Genomic DNA, 7566 nt, shown 5'->3' on the forward strand with positions numbered 1-7566 from the left:
CACAGCCAGCTACCCCCATGCCGGCCGCTCACGCAGCGTCCGCGTTGCACTGCTCTGCCAGTCGGCGCAGTCCCGGGAGGGGGCGGGACCCACGTGGCAACGCAGCGCCTGCGCAGCATGAGGAGGCGGGGCCTGACTGGCCGGTGGCGCTAATTGGCTGTGCCGGGTACTGGACATGACGCTGATTGGAAGAGCGCTTCCCGCCCGTCTCCTTCCGGGAGAAGCTCCACGGCTCAGACGGAGGAAACTCACTCGACGCCCAGCGGGCAGCGGAGGTGGGTGCTTCTGCGAGTTACCTGAGGGGAGTCCTTTTAGCTGGGTGGCTGAGCTGAGTGCCCCAGTGGGCTCTTCCAAGTGACGGCGGGACACAGGTATGGAGACTGCCGTGTGAGTCAGGTTTTGGAACTGACGGGTAGGGCGGCCTCAGACCTCTGAAGTGGCCGTTGAGGAGACCGTTGAAGAGGCCATTGCGGTAATGGTCGAGGCAGCGGCGGTTGGGCACCTTCGTACCCCGCGGGGTGGGTGGGTGTGGCTGTGCAGGGTTGGCCTCGCGCCTCTCACGGGGCAGGGGGCAGCAGGTGGCGGGTGACGGCCGGAAATGGAGAGGGCGGGAGATGGCCGGAAATGGCGGGTGAGGGCGGGAAATGGCGGGTGAGAGCGGGAGATGGCGGGTGAGGGTGGGAAATGGCGGGTGAGAGTGGGTGTGGGCGGGAGATGGCGGGTGAGAGTGGGCGTGGGCGGGAGATGGCGGGAGATGACGGGAGATGGCGGGTGAGGGCGGGAAATGGCGGGTGAGGACGGGAGATGACGAGAAATGGCAGGTGAGAGCGGGTGAGGGTGGGAAGTGGCGGGTGAGGGTGGGAAGTGGTGGGTGAGAGAGGGTGAGGGCGGGAAATCATGGGAGAAGGCAGTTGGCGGGCGGGCAGGAGGACGAAGAGCAGCGTGTCCTCCCCGCTGCAGCCATCCTCGCTGTGTGGCTGTGTCCAGATTGTGAGTGTCGTGTGGACACAGCAGGGACGGGTCGGTTGCTCTGCCAGCGGTATCCAGGGAGACCAGCAGGATGCCCGTCGGTCCGTCAGGGCTATGTAGTGCCTGGTCGTCAGTGAAGGCTGTGCTGCTGCGTGTGCATCATCGCCCCATATGTTTCTAACTGGCTATGGGGAAGGAGTGCACTTCTTTTGTTTCTGTAGTTAGCCTATCCCTTTGCTGCATGTTTGGCTTGTGTTTTGTTTTGTTTTGGTATCCTGGCAGGTAGAGGTGCTGCTCTTCTGGTGTTAGCAATATTTGTGCAACCTTGTGGGTGAGTGTACTAGATTATTGGTTTTCTTTTCAGTTAAACTGGAAAACTGCCTGTAAGCCTAATTCTTTTTCCGGTTTTCTTTGTTGACAACTCGTTGCAAAATTAGACTAGAAATTTTTTGCTGTATGTCGTGTTCCAGGGCATTGTGTAAAGTGCATGTCTTCCAAGTGTTTTAGTTGTGAGCACACAGTTCATTTTTTAAAAAATGACAATGGTCAGGTCTAGCATCTCTTGGCCCTAGTGAAAGAGTATAGAGATTTCTATAATATATTCTAAGTAAGGTTTACGTGCCTCAATCTCTAGTTTTTTAGATACTATTACTGCAATAAAAATAGAAAAATATGTGTAAAGCTATTTTTATGTGACAATTGTCAAAATACCTAAGATGAATGAATGTACTTATGAATATTTGATAATGAGCTGTTGAATTTTGAGTTACAAAGATCTACAATAATTTGCACATTGCTCTATGAATAACTATATTCCATACTTTTTCTTTTCTTTTTGGGGGATAGGGTGGGTACCAACCAATCAAATATTACCAGGTAGGCACTGTGCCGCTGGGCTGTATTCCCAGCCATCCATACTTTTCTGTCATTTAGAAAAAATTGCTGTCATGATAGACTTTTATTTTATGTTCTACTGACATTAATGACTTAAGTATTAAAAAAGGTATATTAAGAATTTATCAAATTTGAGTATATATTTATAAAAACATAAAATGGATGTCTTTCCCATTGCTGACAGTACCTTATACCCACATCTTAAAAGGAGAACAGGTTTATTTTGGCTTACAGTTTATTCTGTGTCTGGCTGGCTCCCAGGCAAGAACAGGATGACAGGAACATGACAGAGGAAAGGGTGCTTAAGCCATGGTAGCCAAGAAGCAGAGAGCAAACACACCCTTCTAGGTAACACCCCAAGTGATTCACTTCCATGTAGGCCCCCTTCCTGTCAGCATATTCACCTATTGAATTTTTTAATGGGTGAGTCTGCTAATGAGTATAGCACCCCATGATTCAGTCACCTTTTATATGCATGAAAATTTGGGGGCATTTTATAGCTAACCATAACAATATATGTCAACATACTTTTATTTAAAACGTTGGGGAATATTAAAATTCTCTTAATGAGTATTAGCCTTCAAAATATGCTAATAACACTGAAATTGTTTTTGAATAATTAAATATATATTTTGATGACAACAAACTTAGTGGTTTCTGATTCAACAAAGATTCACTAAGAAAGAATTTAAGGTGAAATTTGTTTTTCAAAACTAGTTTACACACCAGAAAGAAGTATCCTTGACTAAAAATGACATGTCCTCCAAAACAGCATGCTCATGCAAGTGAGGGATCCAAGTGTGTTCAGTCTTGATTGGTTTTATGTAAAGCTGGAATGTAAGGATACATTCTTGATTGGTTGACATTTACATTTGACTATAGGTCTTAGTTCGTTATATATGTCCTAGCAGCAAAATTAGATTAAGGAGTTTTGGGAAAAGTGCTTTTTTCCTGGGTTGTTGGGACAAGAAGATGCCCTGATAAGAGCTGCAAAATTTAACATGTGATACCTACAGGAACACGGAGCCTATATGTGATCCCACAACCAGGAAATGGTTATCTGGATCTATTATTAATTTTACACCCAGTTAGCCACTTGGACCCCTCCCTGGAGACTCAGCTTTTCTTAAAATTCACACTGCTATTGTAAAAAGTTCATGTCGTCCTCATGTAGATTATGACTATTATCCTAGGCTTACATATATAAAATTATACATTAGGCAGTACTGTAAAATGTTCCTCAGTTACTGTGTGCAACTGTTGCAAGTTACTGTTAGTTTGCTTAACTTGCAGATACTTCTACAACTGTAAATTGAAGTACAAAATGAAAAAATGAACATTTAATACTATTAGGAAATAATTCTTCATTATGGAAGAATCAGTATCATTCTTGCTCTCTTAAATGTGGATTTTACAATTTATTAATGTCTTTTTCTTATATAAGCCCTTCCATTGCTCAAATGCTACATTTATTCTGAAACAGAGTCAACTGTCACCATCAGCACACCCTATAACCATTTTTTAAATTCAGTTGTGGCGTCCTAGTTCCTGTTTTGGGATCTCATTCCTTCCCTCCCTGTTTTTAATGGAAGATTTCTAATATGTACAACATAAAATAGTGCAAATAATTGGAATCACTGCTTTTCAAAGGCATAGGAAGAGAAGTGTATCTCTGTGGTGTGAAAAGTATGAAATATATCAGTGGTTTATAGGACTTGCTGGGCTTTTGCTATGTATAAAATTCTGAGTGAATAAGAGATACATCTCTGTACCCTACTTTTTAGGGAGAGAGCAAGGGAAAAGGAGAATAAGAGATTGAAATACTAAATAAATTAGAAAAACCTTAAAGAAGCATCATTATTAGACATTAAAATATGTTATAAAGTTACAATTTTTGTAAACACTAGAGTACTAAGAATGTAAAATAATATGGTCAATAAAATGAAACAATAGCAGTATATACCCAACTCTGTGGAAAATTCATGTATGAATAGTATAACTTTAAAAATAAGAAGGGGAAAAGATCATCAAATCGTATTGGGGAAACTGAGTCACTACAAGGCAATAAATAAATGAAAGAAATCTCTATCTCCTACCATTAACAACATATACTTTAAGATAATCAACTATTTAATTGTAATCACTTAAAAACTATTAAGAGAAAAAGACTCTTAATAAAAGAAAATATGAAACTGGGAATAAATAATTGCATTTTGAAAATATTTTATGATACATACTGTGAAAATTTTAAAAATCTGTATACCATGTAACAGTAGTTCATTTCTAATTTCATACTATGAAGAGTTCAAAAATACAAAGGTATAAAGTATTGCTTCTAATAACAAGAAATTGGAAATTGCTCTATGTCAATATGGCAAGGAGAGAAAATAGGTAAACATGAAATGTGGTATAATAACTGACATATACTGACATAAGTATATGTAGTCTATGCAAGTATATGTCATATATGACATAAGTATAATAGCTGACATAAGTATATGTAGTCTATGTAGGTAAGATTTATATCAGAATGTAATACATTCCCAACACAAAGTAAAAGCAAAATTTGCAAAATGAGACATAAAATCTTTATATAAAATTTAAACTACATGAACAAAAGGCTATATAATGTTATGGATGTATGTATGTGTTTGTATTAGAAACAGAGAGTAGAAGAACATGTATACTAGACATACAAACATGGATGATTTGTGCCAACAGAGACTAGAGAATAAAATGAGCCAAATGAGGAAAAGGTGATGAGTAGTGTATAAGCCAATTATGTTATATGATACTGATTATAGAGACTCCAACTTATGTTCTTAAAAACTTACACAGCATTTCTCTAAATTTTTTTTAATACAAGTTGTTAAAAATTTGTTTTTATTGGAATTACTTTGAAGCTTGGAAAACAAGATAGCAATTTTTAAGAAAAATCAATAAAACTATTGTCTTAAAATTTTCTTATCAATGACTAGGAATAGCTTCCCAGTATCTGCATCAATTATTGAGGCTCCCCCCCAAAAAAAAAATTAAGGTCCATGGTCCATTTGCATAGTTTTATACATCTTGTTTCTTTTTGTTATGCTGGTTCATTTTAGCTTTATTTAAGAATACATGTTTATGCTTAGCCTTCTTAGTTTTCAAAGGACCTCTGAAATACAGCACCCTTCTTCCTGGGTTCTAAGTTAAAAAAAATTAACAAGTGATAGAAACATAGCTTTCAAAAGGATTTTTTGTATCTTAAAGTGTTGGTGTAGTGAATTTGCTAATGCTGAGCTCTAGAATTAAAGAAGTATGACTAGAGAGGGTTGACAACGACACCTAATGTAGAATTCATAAAATTTTTTGGTGTTAAAGTACCAACAGAATGGATGCCTAAATTTGAATATAAAGTCTATTTTAGAAACGTAGAAACTAAATTTAAAGATTGAAATCTTCACAAATTTGAAACCTAGGAAGTAAGTGATTTAAAAGTCTAAAACATTTTTTGGTATGCTTTTTGAAAGAGCTTAAGGTCCAAATTCTTCATCTTCATCATTTCATTTCATGTAGCTTTAATCATGTTTGTGAGTATAGAGTTCTTTCATAACTTTTATGGAAAAGAAGTGCTAGCTCTGAATTCTTAGAAAGTATATTAGTTCAATGTCAAATTTCTTGTGTATATCATATTTCAAAACAATACCTACATGCTTATTAGAATTTAGAAAAAGTGGCAGGTGCTTGGCTTCTTTTTTTTTAATTTTATTTATTTATTTGTGTGTGTGTGTGTGTGTGTGTGTGGCCAGCTCAGCCCACCAGGGGGCGGGGCTGGCTGGCATGTGGTGCTGGGGGATTGAACCGCGGTCCCTGTGCTTTGCTTAGCTTAGCTTGTTCTAAGTAGGTGCTTTTAGACCACTGAGCCATCTCACCAGCCCGGTGCTTGGCTTCTGATGCAGTTATTTCACACATGTAATCTCATCACTAGGGAGGCTGAAGCAGGAGGATCGCCATAAATTCAAGGGCAGTCTGAACTATATAGTGAATTCAGAATTATCCTGAACTACATAGTGAGACCCTGTCTCAAAACAAAACAAAATGTTTGTTACCTAGTAGCTAGTGTTGCCAAATATTAATTTAGGAGCATTTCAGTAGTATGAAGGCAGGGAAGGAATGGCCAGGGATGATTTTAAAGACTTCACAGGGGCTGGGGAGATGGCTCAGTGGAATAAGCACTTCCCTGGAAAGTACAAGGGCCTGAGTTCAATCCCTGGTTATGCCCAAACAAACAAGCAAAAAAAGACTTTATAGATGCCAGGGAGATAGCTCTGTGGTATAAACACCTGCCTGGTAAGTGCAAGGTCCCTAGTTCAATCCCTTATACAAAAAAAAAAAAAAAAAAAAAAAAGACTTTGCAGAAGAACAAATAATCTCAATCAGTCACTGAGAATCTGATTTACTTAAATTGAGAAAATCTTTTATCAAGGGGATAAATTTGACATGTTTGAGGAAAATTTCTATTTACAGGATACTTTCTGGTGGCATCACTACCATATATAGAGTGGTGAGAGGCAGACCCAGTTACTACTTCATGTGAATTAATATTCTTTCCCATTCAGCATATTCAAACCTAAACTTTATTTCTTCTTTAAATGCCACATTTCTGACACTTTAGTATATAATAAGTATAGGCTTTAATTATCTGGTGTTGAATTGTAACCCTCTAATAAAAAGTTTGAAGTCTTGACTCCTATGCTGGATAATAACCTTACTTGAAAGTGGAATTTAAGCAAGTTAAGGTCATTGGATCTTTATAACAAGGGGAAATTTGGGTACAGCCATAGAAAGAAGACTGTAACAAGAGAAAAGGGGAGAATATCATGAGACAGTGGAGGCAGAGATTGGGAATGTACTGCCACAAGCCAAGGACTGTTTGAGGAGAATGTCAGAAACTGGAAGAAACAATGAAGAATCCTTCTTGTACGATCAGAGGAAGTATGGTCTTACTGACTTAATTTTTTAGCTTTCTAGCCTGCAGTACTGAGATACATTTCTATTGCTTGAAGCTACCCACTCAGTTCTTTGTACTTTGTGAAGACAACACCAAGATACTGTAGTGACATAGAGTCCACAAGTAAAGGCAATTTTTTTTTTTTGTATCACACAGGTGTAGTGACACCAAGGGACAGTTCTTTTCTCATTTTGCATTTATTTGCACCAGAAACTGTCCAGATTCATGAATAGAATCTCTTATTATTGATTCTGAAATTTAATATTGTAATATGGGAAGGTAGAGTGGAGAAGACGATTTTCCTTTTTGATACATTAATCATTTTAGTAGAAAACAGGTAAGAATAAAGCTTTTTATAAAATTAACTTTTGCTATCTCCATTTTATTTAATCTTACTCTGAGCTTTAAATTTTAAGGATTCATGAAAAATGGGTCCTCGGATTTTGACATGCTAGAAAATTTCAGTTGTTAACTTTAAACCAATTAATTAAAAATTATTTAAAATTGCATGGTTATAGTGAGAACTTACACAAAATACAAAAAAAAAACCCTAAAAGTGTGTGGCTATAAAAATCTAAGCAGTGTTTAATTAGATAATAAAGCTTGAGAGCTGAACAGTCAAGATAGGAAAGGAAAACCAGTGACTCTGCATGAAGCGGCCCAGAGGGAGTTGGAGCAGAATCATGTATCAAATATTGTAGAATACAAAATAC

General features: G+C 38.4%; 1 protein-coding gene across 1 annotated transcript in view; it reads left to right on the forward strand.

Moving 5' to 3' along the window:
- The first annotated feature begins 308 nt into the window (after positions 1-308).
- Sycp2 (synaptonemal complex protein 2) overlaps positions 309-7566 on the forward strand; it is a 101769-nt gene continuing 94511 nt past the window's right edge. The window contains exon 1 of the mRNA XM_004644207.2: positions 309-371. The gene's annotated coding sequence lies outside the window, so the exon portion shown is untranslated. The remainder of the gene's footprint in view (positions 372-7566) is intronic.

This window comes from Octodon degus, unplaced genomic scaffold, assembly GCF_000260255.1.
Source record: "Octodon degus isolate 3935 unplaced genomic scaffold, OctDeg1.0 scaffold00194, whole genome shotgun sequence".
Taxonomy (NCBI): domain Eukaryota; kingdom Metazoa; phylum Chordata; class Mammalia; order Rodentia; family Octodontidae; genus Octodon; species Octodon degus.